Source organism: Acanthopagrus latus, chromosome 3 (genome assembly GCF_904848185.1).
Source record: "Acanthopagrus latus isolate v.2019 chromosome 3, fAcaLat1.1, whole genome shotgun sequence".
Classification (NCBI taxonomy): domain Eukaryota; kingdom Metazoa; phylum Chordata; class Actinopteri; order Spariformes; family Sparidae; genus Acanthopagrus; species Acanthopagrus latus.
The window spans coordinates 15,829,897-15,849,828 of NC_051041.1; the positions used below are offsets into that span (position 1 = coordinate 15,829,897).

At 40.2% G+C, this 19,932-nt stretch overlaps 1 long non-coding RNA gene and 3 other non-coding genes across 4 annotated transcripts; 1 reads left to right on the top strand and 3 right to left on the bottom strand.

Annotated features, from left to right (window-relative positions):
• The first annotated feature begins 14,097 nt into the window (after positions 1 to 14,097).
• Positions 14,098 to 16,561, top strand: LOC119017010. Its single transcript, XR_005074318.1, has 3 exons — positions 14,098 to 14,375; positions 15,019 to 15,169; positions 16,296 to 16,561. It is a non-coding gene; the product is annotated as an uncharacterized LOC119017010 (long non-coding RNA).
• Positions 16,562 to 18,550: 1,989 nt separating this feature from the next.
• On the bottom strand, positions 18,551 to 18,622 carry trnap-agg. Its single transcript has one exon. It is a non-coding gene; the product is annotated as a tRNA-Pro (tRNA).
• A 293-nt stretch (positions 18,623 to 18,915) lies between these two features.
• trnap-cgg lies at positions 18,916 to 18,987 on the bottom strand. Its single transcript has one exon. It is a non-coding gene; the product is annotated as a tRNA-Pro (tRNA).
• A 211-nt stretch (positions 18,988 to 19,198) lies between these two features.
• Positions 19,199 to 19,270, bottom strand: trnap-agg. Its single transcript has one exon. It is a non-coding gene; the product is annotated as a tRNA-Pro (tRNA).
• Between the last annotated feature and the right edge of the window lie 662 nt (positions 19,271 to 19,932).

A 19,932-nucleotide genomic window follows, 5' to 3' on the forward strand; every position in this document is an offset into this window, starting at 1 on the left:
GTCCCTCCACAAATCGACTGCCAGACTATTCTGAAATTAAAAGTGATCACATTGTCTAAGAAGTGTCTTGAATAAGCTCTATGAATTCCATGTCGGGTTTTTTTCCTCTTCTGCCAATGCTCGTCTTGTTGGGGACTCCTGCAGAATACCTCTGTGCTGCTCTGCTCTGTTTCCTGCCAACCGTCCTGCGCTCCTTCTCGTCGGCTCCCGGAGGCCTTGCCTGCCTGCCTGAACAACTCCTTGCCAGCCCGCCTGCCATTTTCTGTCTGGACATCATGCCTGCTTACCACCTACGCACCACCAGGAAATAAACCTTTTCTCCCTGAAATCTCTGTCTCCGGTCTCTTCATTTGGGTTCACTGAATTCAACCCTAACAGGATCAAGCTAACTGGTTTGAACCTAAGGCTGATGGCTTTAAAGATTTTGTAGAGAAGCCTGAGGCTTGGATAAGCTCAGCTACGCATTGAAGAAGCTCCAGAATACAACGAAGCAGTTTGGCCATCTGACAGCATATTTAGTGCATCCTTCCATCATTAAAGCAAGGTTCCAAGATGGAGTCTGGGCATTCTTCTCTTGCATTGTCCTCTGCTTCATCTACTCTTCTGAAGGCAGACTCGGAGAGAGCTACATTGTTAGCGAAGGCATCCACTCTGAAAAGGAAACATAATTTGGAGGAGCGGGAAGCTCAGCTAAAAAGAGAAAAAGAGAATTTTGAGATTCAAACTGCTTTAGCAGCATCTGATGATAAAATCCAGATCTTGGATGGGTTTGAAGGGTTGCGTATCTCATCCAGAGCATCAAGTCGCAATGGCATGGACTCCTATGTAGGTTTAAAGCACTCCTCACACACAGACAGGCAAGCAGCACAAGGTAAAGACATTCAACCCAATGTCCAAAGAACAGCCACTGCAACAGCCCAGCCACAGCCACAGGCACTGGAAACATTGCAAAGTAATCAGATGCTAACAAATCAGCATAGGCTCGCTTTGCTGCATCCTCAGAGTACTCCTGTGTTCAAAGGAGACCCCCTAGAATGTCTCCTGTTCATAAGAGCATTTGAACCTGGAGTGGAGAACAAGAGACAGAGACAGAGAGGAGCAAAGATCGGCTCTATTTTATTGAGCAGTATACTGCGGGACAGCCGAGGGAGCTGGTATGGAGTTGTCTCCATATGGAACCTGAACGTGGCTAATGTGAAGCTAAGAGACTTCTGGAAGAACACTTTGGAAATGCCTACAAGCTTTCAGTGGCATATCAGCCCTTCCAGTTTTTTTGTGATTGTTGCAATCAAAATTCCTTGATTATGTGGCACGTTTCTTAAAAGATGCGATGGAATATGCGGGATATTTATGCAATTTTATACAATGAAATTGCGGGAACTTCCAAAAATTGCAGGAACTTGCAAAAACTGTGGTTTGATGAAAAAGAGAAAAATTAATAAAAATTATGTAAAGAGTTATTTCTTATTACTTGCCATGATAAGCGAGCATACTACATCACAGAAAGTGCTGGGAATATTTAAGTTCTCATCTTGTTTTATTTCAGACCTTAATAAACACATGACTCAAACTTACAAAACATTGATGAGTCAAACTGTAGCTTTACAAAAGGAATATGCAACAACTTATGTAAAATGAATAAATGAAATATTAAAAATAAGTGCTTCCAAAGTGCAATCTCTTACTGTAACTTAAATGTACATACTACCAATATACTTACAACTGTAAGGTTTTTGAAACTAATGTGATTTTTTTTGTTGTTGTTGCAAATGAGACTGAGTTGCGGGTTTCATCATGGCTTCATCGCGGGGTTTGCAGCTTTTCAGTGATGTTCACGTCACATAATTACATCACTTCATAACGTTCCCATGGCAGCAGGGGAAAATGGCTGCCCTTGTGTGAAGTAAACATTTTTGAACTTTCTGCTTTTCAACTTTCTGACATGATGTTATTTGAATTACAGCTGCAACTTCAAGAGTCTGTATTCTGGACAGACAGCACAACTGTACAGAAGTACTTCTTATTTCGAAGTATTTTGCTGTTGATTGATACCGTGAAATTAAATGAATATGTAAATAATTAATAGGAAAATAAGTAAAACTATTTGCATTGTTTATTCTGTTTAGTTCCATTGCACATTTGTATTGTAAAACAGCATATCAACAGCTGAAAAATCAAAGAAAATACTTTTTGTATGTTGAAATGTAATCTTCTGTGTGGATGCTATGTTTTACACTCTCAAACATTTTAATTACAGAAGAACAAGAATCCTTTAATTCCCCACTGTGTTTAGCTTATTATTCCTTCAATTTGATTTTGAGCTTCACTTTGCAGAATGATGTCTGTGTACAATTTGTTTTTCAGTTTATCTGCAAAAGAGGAAAACTGTCTCTGTGCTTATTAGTAAGCCGGCAGTTTTCCTGGACTCAGACTTGCATGTCTGACAAACAGAACAAGACTTGACATACTTTCCAATATCAGTCCACATTTTGGGCCAGTGGGCAACTTCCCGAATCCTTTGCAGGGTTATATATGGTCCAAAATGACCACTCAAGGGATTATCTTGGGATGCCTGCAGGACCTCAGAGCAAAGTGACTCTGGTACATTCACCTAGTATAGATCAGCTTGGTCCGGATGCATGTTTTACCAGTAAATCTTATCCTCCAAGATGACAACCCCAGAGTCTGTTTCACCAGATGATGAGTCATCCTTAAGCAATGCCTCCTACAATTTCTGGACTTCTGGACTGTTCCTCTGAGCTTTCAGGACATCCTCATGGGTCAGAGGAAAAGGAACACATTTCTCATTACATGCCAGGAGAGGTAAATACAATGCCAGAACACAAGGCAATGTCAGATGGTCTTTGAGACTCTGAAACACCCTCTGACACTGATCCATCCACAGAAACACAGCTCGTTTCTTTTCAGGGGACTCAGCAATAATTGGAAAGTTTGTAATGATGGTACCATCCCACAAGACCCAGAAACCTTTGGACTTCCCTCAGGTTCCTTGGCACTGGGTAATCACGCAGCGCCTCCGTCTATGATGGATCTGTCCGCACTCCTTCACTATTCACCCATGAATTTAAGGTCTGGGCAGTGAAGTGGCATTTTTTCAGCTTAAGGATAAGCCAGCCTGCTGGAGACAATCAAACACTGCTGGATGTCACCAAAGTGTGTCTGGGTGTCTTTAGAACATACGATAATATCATCCAAGTATACCATGCAGCAGTCTCCAACGTAGCTCTGCTGCACATGTTTTATCAGCCTCCATCAGGGGTTGGGTTTTAAGGTTGATTTCCATCTGCCAATAACCACTGTTAAGATCTAGGGTGGTAAACACAGTGGAGACTGCCAGCAACTCACGGATCTCATAAATTGTTGGCGGATAGGCATCTCCCTCACTTTGATCATTAGCACAAAGGAAATCCACACAAAACTAGGGGAGCCACCATATTTCCTAGGCACCAGTACAATTGGGGAAGCCCGTGGTGAACATGATGGCACAATTACACTCTGTTGGAGCACGTCATCAATCTGTACCTCAACAATCTCTAGGGGTGCTGGGTTGATTTTGTGATGTGTGGCATAAAGTGATGGTGCAGACCAGGGGATTGTTTAACAACAGTTGGTGCAGTTTTTCAGCCTCCTTTCCCATTAAGCCACTTTCTTTAACAGTTGTATGGAGCAGAACACCCGATTCCCCGCCCTTAGGTAAACAAGCAAAAATTGTCACCAGAGTGGGATAAGAGTGGTAACATGGGCGACAAGGAACTACACAAAAGAACACTGTCATGTAGTGACTCCTCTCTTCCTTTGGTGCAAATCTTTTCTTCAAGATCATCAGCATAGTCCTCAGGAGGAAAAGATGCCAGGAAAGCACCCTGAAAGTCTTCCCATGTTAGGATTCTCTTTCTTCCTGTCTCCCAGCAATCACCTGCATGGTTGCCAGGATCTCATCATGGGAAAGTTGTCTCAGAGAGAGGAAGTAAAACATTTTTGCAAAAACATCAACGAATCATTATCGTCCTGAGCCCTGCCATAACAATGGAAAACCATCTTAATGGGAAGTTTGCCATCAGTCACTCTACGTGGTTCACTCCAGCAGGAGCTGGCAACAAAATTGCATTTTTGACTGGGAAAACAAATAATTTGTGTCCTTGAGAGGGGCCTACAACAGGTGCTACAGTTTTTATTCACAACCACCTCCTTTTGCTTTTGTAGGGAATTGATCTGAGAAGTGAGTGTGCACTGCTGATGGACAAGTGATTCCAGAATAGCCTGCACTGAGCCTAACTGCTGTCGTAAGGGTAACTGACTCTCTTAAAATGTTTCAGGACCTGGACAAAAACACCTTAAACAGCACAATAATAATAATAATAATAATAATAATAATAATAATAATAATAATAATAATAATAATAATAATAATAATAATAATAATAATAATAATAATAATAATAATAATAATAATAATAATAATAATAATAATATTGTTATTAATAATTATATCTAAACTTCTTGTTGGGATTAATAGGAACAGAAAAGTTAAACAGTTGTTCTTGTTTTTATTTATTATCACAGGAACTCCACATATTGCACAGCCACATTTGTTATATATTGCACAAGATATGTACATACAAGGACACTTACTGTACATAGTATGTTTATCTTTATTCTAGTAGTTATTTTTATCTTTTATATTCAAATTGTCATTTTAATTTTCCCAATATCTCTTTATTATTGTGTCTATTTTTTCAGTCTTACTCTTGTGCTGCTACTTATTTCCCTCTGTACGGCTGTGTTAACTGCAACTTTTTTCAATGAAGAAACATCTTATCATATATTGTTCACAAAATTGCCAAAATTGACTTAAAAAGATTAATCATTTTCTGTAATATGAATCAGCGGGGAGCAGAGGAGTGGGAGCTGTGGTGGTGGTGTAGTCTGATCACTGGTGGTATGAAGGAGCCCCCAAGTGCTTTGAGGCACGTGGTTGGATGTGCTCCTGAGCTGCCTCCACTCAGCGTAAAGAGGGTGATAGGGATTTTTCATTATACCTTGGAGCTTGCAGCTCAGCGTAGTTAGGCTCACTTGTGGGTTGTTGGTCAAACCAGCATTCATGGGGGTTGCTTAGGCTAGGTGAGCCACGCCAAGTCACTGATCTGCTGAGTGACACTACCACCTATGAGACTCTATTCTCACCATTCATTGAAATAACATACACATGGCATACAGAGCAGCATGTTCATGGATTTAACCTAACACTTCTATACTCAACACATGTTGAGCGTCATCTATAAATCATACATCATTTTTCAGTATTACTTTGAACACTTTTGGCAAAATGTATATCTTCTTAAAAATCTTAAATCATTTCATTTCTGTTTTGTTTCTGACAGATATTAATATCTCCTTGTATGTCATATTTCTGGTTATTCTGATTCAGTCAAATCAGAAAGAGAAAAACAACATTGATGGACCTGCCTTAGCCCTGATCACAGAATTCTGAATGGACACACTGCCCTCTGCTGCTGTGGTTGCCATACCAGTCACCAGTCCAATAAAGGAAATTCCTGTAAAGAAAATGAATGATGATGATGAACCACCTTATGATAGGAATGCTGGAGCACACCAATATTTCATCTCAGTGCACCCTAAAAATACTAATTATTCTAATATATTTTCCTTTATTATAATCACTGCCTCCTGAAAATATTTTATTACTATCATATGCTTCATTAATGTGCACTCGGATCAGCTCAATTTAAATCTTCACTAAGTTTTGCTCATTTAGTGTCACTGTAATTTCTGTTTTCCTCTGCTGGGTGTACAACTGGCACGCTGTGGAGGTGGGTCTGGTTCAGTGAGATTACCATGGTCTGGGAGAGACAGGAGAGGTGAAGATATCATGAGTTGATGATAACTTAAAGTTATCTCTCTCAGCATCTGCTTTTGTTTTGCTCTGTATCACAAATCTGGATTCTGCAAAGATGTTGGCTATGCTCAAGCACTCAATTTTGTATATGGATCCTTAGAAATGTCTGTTTTTCAATAGGTGGCTATGGACTATAAATTATTTCTCTGCAAAACAGCCATGCTACCTACTGTTTAGCCAATATTCATTCTAGTGGACTGCACAATGATTTTACATGTTAATGTTAATTTTCTGTTTTTCTGTTACTTCTGTTGTTACTTTTGTTGGTGACCGACCCGACATACCAAAGTAATTGGCCGTATTCAATGAGTTGGGACGAGTTGGGAATCTAATTCTTACAAATTGTCCACAAGAATACAAATGTTTACAAGGTCATTTATGTCTTTTTGTTTTTGTTGTTGTTTATACAATTGCTGCAAAGTAGTTTCCCCTCAGAATTAAATTCTTCAGAAACCCAGACCTGTGAAGTTCATTCAAAGCAGCTATATTGGTGTGACTTTAATTTAAGCAGTAAAGTTGAGTGGGTTTAGTGCAGGCCGCATGTTGGTCTGTGTCATTCTGGAATCAAAGCTCAGTCCAGTGTTCCTCTTTTGGGGATAGTGATTGTGTGGGCGGAGGTGCTGTAAACACTGGGAGCAGACTGCAGCATGCAGCCAGGCCTGCGGTGAGACTTGTGCACAGCTGAGAACCCAATATGAAGTCGTCAGTGCGACCAGCTTTCTTTGCAAATGAGCCGTGTCATGTTTACATGGAAGTAGATTAACCTCTTTGAGAAAAATGATCAACCAAAAACTTACTATTCAAGGAAACCTCAACAAGTTACACCCTCTCCTCCCAGCCTGAAGCCAGTCAAAATGTGTTTGTATTAAAATTACAGTTTCTTATACATTTTAACAGGTTTAGAGTCTCTGATCATGTGTAAAAGGAACATCTGTATCTATCATGACATGTAGCTCTATTGATAATGTCCTCATGGAGCCGTGCTAAAACAAATGCACTCTTTGGACACCTTCAGACTCAGTGTAAACACTGCTTGTATTTCAGTCAGTGCTGCCAGTTTCCAGCCTGGCTGAGACAAAAGGTGCCAGTGCCAACAGAGCCAGTCCTGATCCTGGAAACTGGAAACATAATCTACTGACTGCAGAAGGGTGTCAGCTCACCTTGGCAGAGCTCCTAAATCTGACATCATTTACCACCAAAACATCCAAACCCTGCTTGAGACAACTGACAAGTTAGTCATGTTTAGAATTTAAAATGACTCATTAAAATCAGCTTCGAGGGAACATAGCAATCAACACCTTTCCTCATGTCACTTGTCAGCTACTATTTAGGAAATGAAACCAAAGTCTGGGAGTTCCTCCCCAGGAAAATCTAAGTAGTTTCTTGTTTTTGAGACGTCGTTTTGCATTCTGGTGACTTTTAAAAGAAAAGAAAAAACTAAAGAGAGAGCAGAGAGAGAGAGAGCATTTTTATGTTGAATAATCATTTTTACTCTATAAATTGTTTTTTGGAGTCCCCCACAGTTTCTGAGTGCAACACCACTGTGGTAAATACAAATCCCAGGTGAGTAATGGTTTGTAAGATGTAATGATAACATCATAACCTTGTCGTTCTACTGGGGGCCTTCACCGCTCACGTGGGCAGCGACAGTGTTACCTGGAGGGGTGTGATTGAGAGGAACGGCCTCCCTGATCTGAACCAGAGTGGTGTTTTGTAACTGGACTTCTGTGCTAGTCACAGTTTGTCCATTACGAACACCATGTTTAAGTATAAGGGTGTCCATATGTGCACGTGGCACCAGGACGCCCTAGGCCAGAGGTCAATGATCGACTTTGTGGTCGTGTCATCTGACCTCCAGCTGTATCTCTTGGACACTGGGGTGAAGAGAGGGGCTGAGCTGTCAAGTGATCACCACCTGGTGGTGAGTCGGATCCGCTGGCAGGGGAGGAAGCTGGATAGACCTGGCAGACCCAAACGTATTGGGTCTGCTGGGAATGTCTGGTGGAACCCTCTGTCAGGGAGGTCTTTAACTCCCACCTCCGAGAGAGCTTTGACCAGATCCCAAGGGAGGCTGGGGACATTGAGTCCGAATGGACCATGTTCTCCACTTCTATCTTATGGAATGTGATGATGTAACTTGTCGTTTCACTGTAATTGTTATTAAAGAATAACAGATAATGTCAACAAAACTAATAATGTACCACATTCACTGTGCCTGTCTGTGTCCAATGATGACACCATCGGCACATCCAGTTCGGACCACCTGAGCTCTGCCAGCTTGTCCACAAAGACTGCCCTCTTGGCTGCGGTCACCAAAGGCTCTCTTTCCTATTAAGGTAAAGTCATCGCATTTCATGTACAACTGGATATGTACAACCGATCTTGCAAATATTTTTTTGTCAAAACAATACAAATCAGATGTACTTACATCATGTGTCACCAAAGCATGGCTTTCATTCAGATGCTTATCCAACCTCGCAAGGTTGGATTTACTGTACAGGGCAGTCAAGTTGTGCTGAAGTCCTGTGGTAGCAAGTAAGTTGTACATGAGTGCGGAAAAATCAAATACATCCCTCAATTCATGATGACTTAGAGATGCAATGATTGACATTTGGAAGATTTAATGTCTTCATAAATCCATGAGATGTAGGATATATTATCAAAGTATGTGCACGCAGAAACAAAGTCCACACACCTTTCCAGCCTGTAAATTATGAGAAACAATGCATGAATTAGCCTCCTCTGCAAATTGGCAGAAAATGGATTACTTGCAGGAGCTAAATTTTTTAATATTTAAATACCATCTAGTTGCTGAGGTGATGTAGATTCTGAAACGGAAATGACAATCCTAGTCTCTGAGCTAATGTTTCTAGAAGGTTTCTAGCTGAAAGATAATGTCATATGGAATGTGTGTGTCATATTTGGTCATCCTAGGACAACAAGGGGTGCTCCAAAATGTATCTCAAATTTCAAAGTTGAAACTCCAGATTTCATTTTATTTAAAACGTGCAATAGATTAGAATTTGGAAGTAAAACCTAAAGTTCCAATTTTCAATCTATAACACTATTTTTACTTACTACATAAAAGTGATATAAAAGCAAAATTTAAAACTTTTAAAGTACACAAAGCAGCTTATGAACTTGTTATAAGACTTCAATACACAATGTCACACATAAAACAACAGGTTTCAGATACATTTAAAAGGATTTTCATCAAAAATTTAGAGCGCTTGTGAGGATCCCTTACCATGCAGTCAACAGAAGCAGCTGTCTACCCATAATGCCTGTGTCTATCCATTATTCTTGTGTAGCCAGGATGTCCAGATTTCAATCTATATACCTCTACAGTATATTAGATTGGAATTAGGAAGTAGAAGCTAAAATTCCAATTTTCATTCTATGTCAAAACACTAATTTTATTTACTACATAAAAGTGACATTAAAAGCATAATTTACAACTACACAAAGCAGCTTATAAACTTGTTATAAGTCTATAATTCACAACATAACACATAACACAACAGGTTTCAGATACATTTAAAAGGGTCAAACTTACAGTGCCATTTTAAAAATATTTTTATTAACCACATAAAAGTGTTTTAATGATTTTGCTTTCTATGAAAGACAAAGAATAAAAAATTATTATCTAAATTTGGAGGGAGCTTGTGCATTTGTGAATCCTAAAACCCTCAGGGTAGGAGGACACAGAGGGTACTGTTAGACTCGGGAAATTGAGTGCTATGAGGGGCCATGGACAGTTTAGCATTTCAACAAACTTTGGTCCCCAGGGTAGCCGTTTATGCATAGGGATGACATATGTTGGAGTGTATGGAGTGCTTTACAGGCCCTGTTAATCTATTGTCACTTGCCCCATTCGTTGTGGAGTTAGTTCCAGAAAGGTGCCACAGACCTGGGAAAGATATATGTAGTAGATCTCTGCGAGGGCTTCCCATCTGTGGTTGTGCGAGAGATGGATTAGTAACCGGGTGCCAATCACTCACCTGGCGCTGCTCTCCTGAGCCCTCTCCAAGGATCCGCGACGTCGACGGTGTCGGGAAAGAAATGCATGTTTTCTATTATAATAAGTCAAAAAGCTGGATTTGGAAGTAAGAATTCTTGAATCCCATCTACAGCCATTCTGTCATTGATTTCGCAACCTTAACCCAATTTCTGGTGCTTGTGACTCAGCATTGGTAGCTTGTAGGAACATTGGAAGAGAATTTTCTGGCTTGACACACCAAGAGCAGCCTTTCAGGCCTGGTGTCGTGTCTGTAGGTGCTTCCCGGAAGGAGTCGTGAGGGAAAACACATCTTCCATATTTCCATCTATGACAGGTGGATGGAAATCTGGAAGTCCATAGGTGAAGTTCTGGAAAACACCTGTCATTAATGATTGCCATATATGTAGACTAATATACACTGCATCATTTTACAACTTAGTCATTACAAAAAACAAACTGTGGGTGATATGACTCTGGGCTCAATTGTCTATTTGTAGCCTACTATAAAGCTGAGGATATTGAAAAAAGAAGGTCAAATAAAGTCATTAGTCATAGTCAAAGTCATTACTCATTCATAAGCAAACATCTCATAAGACGTCATGGTCTATACATTTTATTGTGTACTATACAGTATATACAGTACTTCGCTGCCTTTTCATTATCATTTAATTTTGACTTTGTTGCACTGCTCTTTTTCTATATATATTTGTTTGTTTGTTTTTCTGTTGTATTATTCTGTATTTTTATTCTTAACCACCATTTGGTTCTATGTCTGTGCTAATTATTAATTCAGGTGCTGCTGGAACACCTAAAAAAAAAAAGTATTACTAAATACTACCCTAACTCTTGATATCTACAGTATAATCCAAGTGAATTATCAAGTGACCAATGAGAAAAACATTTAAAAACACACACACACACACACACACACACACACACACACACACAAAGTCACAACATGATCAAATGTTCTGTAGCACTTTATTCCTGAACACAATAAACTCATTCATCTGTGTGACAGCCACAATAGGCCAAATACTTTCTTTGGTCCATTATTTCTTTGCAGAATTTCCACGTCATCAGTGTTGTAAAACTGGAACTTGAAGGGCTCCGGCATAGCTTCCTTTTCATGCTCATACACTTCATCTTTCCACACCCTTACATATTGCAGAGCAGCCTCAGCCTGGTCCATATCAGGCAGGTCAACTTGGGCAGACATCAGTTGTTTGTTGGCCTCAACCCACTCTGCTGCATGTCTGCAATCATGAAGAATGCAATCTTCAACCGAGTCCTATGGAAAAGACAGAAAGATGTCTGTACCATAGCTGCTCCACCAACAGTATCTGACCAATAGATACTGTGAAAAAGCTTTCCCCTTCCACTAGTGTTTCCACATCAGCAGGTCTGACTGAGACCTCAGCCTGCTGCTCTTCTTCCTGAAAATATATAGATAAGCAAAATGATCAGTTGCAATATTCAAAATAAGCTCCAAAAATAAGAAAAAGATTATAGCTGCTGCGCAGCGATGGGTCGGGTCCGGGCTATTTTTGGCAAATTTAGGCAATTCTGAGCAACAAACAGGAGAACAGGAAGACAAAACAGTTGACAAAATGTTCATTTTGGACCACTTGAGGCTTGAAATCACAACTTCTGGAACCAAAGACTGTCATCACCTGAGCTAAATGGCAAGTGGCAATACAAAAGTGGCTTCACAGAATGAGTAAGCCATTCACTGTTGTGCAGGCAGATTTGAAACCACTGTAAAAAAAAATTCAGTTATCAAGACAAAAATCTGAAAATACACATATTGCAGCATGGAGATGTTGGTAATTTGTTTTTAAAAATGATTGATTTGCTCCATAAGTGAATAACTGATGTTTAGTTATGTCATTATTGCATCGACTCCAATTGTTCACATGAAAGAAAAATTTAAAATGCTGTGAAAAATTCAGTTTTTGAGGCTCAATTTTTGATAAATCAAAGGAGGAGAGAGTAAATAGGTTTAAGACGTTTTACAGTTTCGGAAAAAAACTGAGTGATGTACTTCATAATTTTTAATAGGTTTAAATGTACAAAAGTTTCTTCAATATTGAGGCTACAGTTTGATGGAAGTTTTGAAGCTGTGGTTGATTTGTTATGACGTTTTGAAATTCAGATGCTTGCTGTAGCGCCACCATTGGGACTATTGGCTTGGGTTTGCAGCTGAGGTAATCTGGCATGTGACTGGACCTTTGTGAAAAATTTGGTTAGCTTTCACCCATGGTCCGGTCCAAGCTATTTGTTTTTATTTAATTTAGAGGCTTGCTGTAATGCTGAGGACATCTGGCATTTTGATCTGTCATCATCATCACCCTTGCTGGGTCTCGAGCCCACCACCCCTGACACCAAGAACCAGCTCCTAACAGATTTCAAAAAAAGTCAAAATGTCAGAAATTCTGTTACCTGAACAAAAATCTGATAATACATAAACTGCATCTTGACAGCATGGAAATGTTGGTGATTTGTTTTTAACTCTAAGTGTTTTGCTTCATAAGAGAAAATCTGATGTTTAAAAAATCCACTCTTACATTGACTCCATTTGTGAGCAGAATTCAAAATGTTCTCAAAATTTCAGTTTTTTAGATAAAATTCTGATATTTGCCAAACTTCATCAACCATGACTCCAAAATATTCTCACTTTTTTCAGGAAGATTGAAAATGTATTTAGCAAGAATTTGATAGTACTGTACATGTTTACAGTAATGTTTACAATCAAACATTTTGATGCACTGTAGGCTTAATTTTTGATAAATCAAAAATCTGAGAAACAAGTTTTGTGGAGGATGGTCTGAAGATGCTCTCAAGCAAGTTTGGTAACAATTGAGCAAAAAAAAATAAAAAATTGTATGAGTTTAAGTGGACTAAAGTTTCAGCAGTATTGGGGCTACAGTTTGGTGAAAGTTTCAAAACTGTAGCATGTACTGTTGATTATGTAGGTTTGTTTTTTTTTTTTTTATTTAAACACTTATTGTGCCCCCCAGGAGGAATACTGACATGTCCTTGGAATTAAGTAAATCTGGCATGTCTTGAAGAAAGAAAGAAGAAGAAAGAATCCCTAGGAATATAATAGTGTCCTGGCAGCTTAGCTGCCCGGACCCTAAAAAGATCCCATCAGTGCCCTACCCTAATACGTCCACCTCAACAAATGTTAATTTTCCAGTCCAATCATGCATAATCTTGACACTTTATTTTTAAAGTGCAGACAGCAGGTCTGACCTTAACTTGTGAATGGCACATTCTTCAAAGTGACCCCATAATTGGAAAATTGGGGGGGGGGGGAGGTCACAAAGGGAGCAGTGGAACTGACTGCAGCATGCTGTGCAGCATTCCACTGCAGGCTTTCTGCAACGTGGAATAACAGAATGATGCATCTAAAAAGGATATAAAATGCATCATGTGTTTGAATTATAGTACATGAACTTCAATTCAAGTTAACATATACACCCTGCAAACTTATCTTGTCTTTGCTTACAGGTAAAATGGCCACTTGCACCAGTGTAGTGTAAATGAGGCCTTACTTATGTAGAAGAAGTGATAATGACTACAAAAATAATGCACTATGGGTTAAAGTCCAGCATTCAAAAACTTGCTGTAAAAGTAAAAGTGGCTAAAACAAGACACTCAAGTAATTTACTATGTTATGTTAGAAGCAAAATATACAAGTATCAAAAATAAAATGTACTGATGGTGCAGACGCAGGTGCTACTTCTGAGTAATTTCAGTCACTATTCGTTTTGTTTATATACTGTAGTATACAACAGAGGTGGAGAAATAAAACAGTAAAAATGTGCCATGTAGTCCTGCCACATTTTGATTCCACGTGTGCACTTAAACAAGTGATATCACTAATTAGCTAGTATAGTATAGTAGCTAGCATCGCGCTGGTAGCTTGGCTGTCTCACATATCACGTTTGTGAATTCAGAAAGACACGTTTTCAACTTTGTAAGGATGCCCAGCTAATGCAAGGAGAGTTTGCAAAAATGTTTTACAATGTTACATACAAATGCGAGCAGTTACTTAGGTTGTAACATTCGGTAATTTGCATCATCAATTACTTCTATAACGTTACTATTTTACGGCACCTATATTGACTAAGAACACAAGAAACCATGCATTTACTTTCTGTGGATAATAAAAATAAGCAGCTTACCGCTATTTAGTCTCTCTCGAATTAAAAGGCAGGTGAAATCACTCCCCCCGAAAAAAAAAAAAAAGTCCTCACTTCCGGACCTGACAGTGGAGGTGTCCTGACAGTGGAGCCTGCACCGGAAGCGACCTCACAGTGGAGGTCTGCAGCCAGGTACCTCTGGCTTCTCCTGCCTCGTGTCTCTGCGCCACCAACACCACAGAGACGGACTTCAAGTGAAGCGATTACCAGCTGCGGAGACTTATACAAGGTGAAACCACACCAACTAAGACGTTCACAAATGAGTTGTCCCTATGCTTCTCCCAACAGTTCCCTCTCTTAAGTTTCATATATGATGAGTATATATGAAAGCTTTGTCACTGCTCTCTTTTAGAGAACATTTGTTTTCATTTTTCTTTTTTTTTTCCTGCTTGTCTCAGCATAGTTTGATACTGGGTAACACGCATATGTGACTTATAATGGTCTAAATATTGACATTTTAATTAGTTTTTTTTCCCTGTCTGTCCGTTCCTGCAGTTATTTATTTTGTCCACTAGTTGGAGACATACAACCATTAATTATCCTGCTTGCTTTAACAAACTTGCTCTGCTTTTAAGCTCTAGTGGATCGCTTTTAAACCCCCATAAGAGTCAAATTTGTCTCTGCTCTCTGTCAGAAAATAGTTTTTCTCTTTTTTCTTTTGACTAAGCATATTAGGATATTGATAAACGGCTATTGGTGTCTCTTATCCAGACTAAACACTGTATTTCTTGTTGTTATTTGTCCATTTTACTTCGTTTGAGGGTCCAATACAAATTTTATTTTTTATTTTTTTCACTTTGTTGATTTATTCCACTGAACTTTTTAACCAGCATATTTTTTAGATGACATTTTCTATTTTTTCTACTACTCAGACCATAACCACTGGCAGGGATGCCCCCCCCCCCTTCTACTACTTTACAAGCGCCTGAACGTACTATCCCTTTTAGAGACCATGGCATGAGTGGGAGGTTCATCTCCTCTTCTCCCCCCACCAGAGTTGTACCTCATTCGGAGCCACAACAGGTAGCTCAAACTCATACACATCAGAAACCAGAGGTAACTAAAAATGACTCCTGCAGGCTATTCATCACTCTGAATAATATCTTTCCAAGAAGAATGAAAAACAAAGTCAATAAAATGTCAATGTTTATCAACCCAAATTTGGCTGTAGCTCAGCAGGTAGAGCAGGTCGGCTAGTGATTAGATGTTGCTGGTTCAAATCCCAGCTCTGTGCTGAGCTAAGCTGCATGTTGAAGTGTCTTTGAGCAAGATACTGAACCCCAAAATGCTCCTCGTGTGTGGTTGGCACCTTGCATGGCGGCCTCTGCCATTAGGGGCATCTCTGCCCAGAGACAGCAGGGATTGGCCCCCATAACCCCATAAAAGTGATAAAGTGGTTACGCTTGTAGTGATGATGGAACACTACAATGAGGTTATTTTGACAAATTTGTTGGATTTAGCTGAGTTTCAATTGGAGGCGTATAATAGAGTGCTAAAGTGGGCTATGGATGTAAAATGACTAAATTATCAAATGATATCTTGCACTATATGATTATGCCCACTCTCAAAACAGTGAGCTGGTAAACAGACCGTCGTTCCAAACGGTCTGTTAGGAACGGTCTCCGTGGACTTCCCGGTGCTACGTGCCCTAGCCCAGGAAATGCTTAAAGTGTTTTGCTCCAAACCTGCAGGAGAACCTCACGCTACCTCCTTAACAGACAGCAAAAAGACTCCTCATTTGAAAAAACAAGTCACAATAGCATCAATTACACCTCAACTTATGCCACAGAGAAAATCTAGATGCTCTAAAAGAACAACAGGACCCATTTCAGTTTCACGCTTGAATGATACATCTGAGATAATACAGCATGATAATGATAATAATATTGCTGTAGCAGATGCTTCTCCTCAGCCTCAACAGGTACCCAGGTTGTGCTTAAACACAAGCCCCAAAAATGTGGAGACGAGGGAGGTGGGGATGACTGTGTCAGGCCCTCTTCTTTCTCCAGGCTTGCTTGACCAGAGTGCCATGGAGGAATCTGAGAGCAATACAATGTCAATAAATCCACCAAGTGCTACAACAATGCATGTCATAAAGGCTAATGATATCAACACAGCTGCTTTTGACTCACCAGCAGTATTTTTGCAGAGCCCACCGGGTCCTGACTTGAACATGAACCCTCGGAAGACCTCAGACGTGATTACACCTAGGCTATGACAGGCGGGGTAACACCTCAATACACCGACTGATCCAATGTTGTCGGTGGATAACGTAGCCCAAAATGGTGTCTGTAACATCTTTTTGTTATTTGCCATTCCTAAGGTCAGTTACTGCACACGTGAACTCCCAGATGTTGTTCCCAGATGTGACTCTTTTGAAAATGCAAATAAAAATGTGAAACCTGATTTGATTGAGCTAGATGCCTGTGGAAAGGGTGACATTACAATAGAACCTAATAGACAATCAAAAGTTAATAAAATAGAAATAGACGAAAATCCACCTCGGTGGAATAATGTAGCTATTATAATGCCTGATTCCATCTCACCTGCTTCTCTATCGCAGGACTTTGCTGCTGGGGAAAACAGGGTGGCTCTTCGGGCGAGACCTGACAGGACTCTGTATGATGCAAGGGGTCATACAACTGAGTCAAAGATCCCTGTTCATACTATGAGGATTGTTGCCAACAGAACTCAAAATGATATACCTGCTGACTTAACGGTTAACTCTGAGGATGCTAATCAGGCATTGGGATTCTCCCCGCAATTTTGAGTACCTAGGAATGAGCCTAAAAGACACCCTAACACCAACAGGAAAATCAAAGACTGGAATCTGTTTAATCTCTCCCAAATCCCCATGTTTGAGGACCCTCAAATTCAAATGGATAGTTTTCCCGGAGCGACTTGTCATCACATATATGAAATCTTGGAAAAAGGTGAAACCTGTTAGGGAGGTACGGGAGGTGATCTTGTCGGAAGGCCTCAACAATTGTTTGAAACGCCTCCTCCCCACGACAACAGACAAGCAATTAGGTTTTCTGGTTGCTGCAGCAAAGCGGACCTTTCCCAATGCCAAAATCCATGTACCAGTAATTAATTACTTGGATAAGCTGGACAAAGATCAACTACAGCTCTGAGAATTAGTCAATAAAACCATTCTTAAAACATATGATTTTCTCACCCAAATTAATAGGTTAAGTTAATTTATTAGGATATGGTTCACTGGACACTGATGTGGCTAAAACTATTTTAGATCACTGGCTGGATTAAACTTATAAGCGGGGGTAAGGATGTATCCCATCCCCCCTCATCTAACATAATGAATTTATGTGCCTCATACATACTAGGTAAATCGGAGATAGAATTATTGGAGAGGGGTCTTACTCTTATCTCGATGCCCAACTCCTTTGTTAATTTGAATTGAGGAAAGATCTGCACGAATACTGCAGGAGACCAAAGATTTTAGACTATTTTTCTTATGCTCTTGATTATCCACACTTAATGTTCACTAACCCATCATTGTAGAGATACAGTTTCTATGACTACCAACAAATTGATTACCCAGGATCTTGCTGCATTCACGTCCTTGAAAATACCTTGGCAAAACAAGAACTTTTCTACAAGTAATATCACAACAGACAAGCGGTAACACCTGGATCACATCATTTTTAAGCTGGCAGATAAGGGTTGCCAAATTGTCCTCCATAGACAGCTGGAAGACAAGAACTATTACATCCCACTCCCACATCCGATGCAACCTGAAATCTGATCTGATCTATAATTAATACTTTTTATATTAAAAATTACATTAATTTTAAACAGCTAACTTACCTCTTTGGTAATGTCTGTTTTACCTCTTACCTACATAAAACTCCAAAGTCTTGGACAGCGCCGTTTAAAATCCCAGCGCGGAGGCCGATAGTGAGTGAGTGTGGATCAGAGTCGTATCGTGTGGCTGAATATAAAGATTATATTAATCCGCTGGCTCAAATACATTAGAGCTATGTCAAAGATACGTACAACTTTGTCCAAAAAATGTTGACACTGTCAGTCCCCACCAGCACTTTCCTCTTCTCCATAGATGTGGATTCTCTATATACCAACATTGAGACAAAACGAGGTTTAGCAGCCATTAAAACGGCTTTCCTGTGCTCTCCGAGGGTAGATAGACTCGTGGATCAGCTGCTTTATGAGAGAATGAACAAGGTGCTATCACAGAAATTAATAATGACGCCATTGGCACAGAAAAAGCAGGTATAGCAATTGTGCTCTAACTTTGAAGCTGATCTTCTGTAGTTAGAAGTCTTGTTTAGAGTGTGGTCAAGCACAAACACTTTTGCGAGGCAACATGTACTGCAGATGTGCCTTGTGAAGGGAAGAGTTTACTTACTATTGTGACAAGGCTGAGGGCTCGTCCGGGATTTGAACCCGGGACCTCTCGCACCCTAAGCGAGAATCATACCCCTAGACCAACGAGCCACAGCAAAGGCTTCCTGGTAGAGGGAAAGACTCCAGTCAATCACGGAGGCATCAGAGAAAAGTGGAGGGTCCTCCTGTTGGCACAACTGTGCCACCACACTTCCAGTCTTGGTGCTAAGCTACAAATAAAGACCATCAGGTGATCTCCAAAAGCAAGAATCATAGCCATAGACCTACAAGCCACAGCAAAGGATACCTGGTAGAAGGAAAGACTCTAGGGAATCAAAGACAGAGTCCATGCTTCATGCTAAGCTACATATAAAGACCATAAGGTGCTCTCAGCTGTCGAAGCAGGGCTCGTCCGGGATTTGAACCCGGGACCTCTCGCACCCGAAGCGAGAATCATACCCCTAGACCAACGAGCCACAGCAAAGGATACCTCGTAGAGGGATATTATTTGTCTCCCAGGTTGTTAAGTCATTGTTGATAATTATTGTGAGGAATCATTAGCGTGATCTTGTGTAGTTAGAAGTCTTGTTTAGAGTGTGGTCAAGCACAAACACTTTTGTGAGGCAACATGTACTGCAGATGTGCCTTGTGAAGGGAAGAGTTTACTTACTATTGTGACAAGGCTGAGGGCTCGTCCGGGATTTGAACCCGGGACCTCTCGCACCCTAAGTGAGAATCATACCCCTAGACCAACGAGCCACAGCAAAGGCTTCCTGGTAGAGGGAAAAACTCCAGTCAATCACGGAGGCATCAGAGAAAAGTGGAGGGCCCTCCTGTTGGCACAACTGTGCCACCACACTTCCAGTCTTGGTGCTAAGCTACAAATAAATACCATGAGGTGATCTCCAAAAGCAAGAATCATAGCCATAGTCAATCAATCACAGAGACATCAGACAGAGAAAAGTGGAGGGTCCACCTTTTGGCACATTGAACCCATTCAAATATTAACACCACACAGGTTGCTATCTCAAACAGAAGCATCAGAACAGGGGTCACCAATGTGGTGCCCGCGGGCACCAGGGAGCCCCCAAGGACCACATGAGTAGCCCTCAGGCCTGTTCTAAAAATGAAAACTGAATATTGATATTATTTGTCTCCCAGGTTGTTAAGTCATTGTTGATAATTATTGTGAGGAATCATTAGCGTGATCTGTGTCTTCACATAGATGAGTACCATTAATCATTAATAATCATATGTAACTAAAGGCAAACTGAGCAAATTTGTTATTTCAGAAGAGTGTATCAAACTGGTAGCCCTTCGTATGACTCGGTAGCCATGAAGTAGCTCTCAGTTTCAAAAAGGTTGGTGATCCCTGCATTAGAACATATGCAGAAAGCAATGCAAAGTCTTGCGCATTGGAG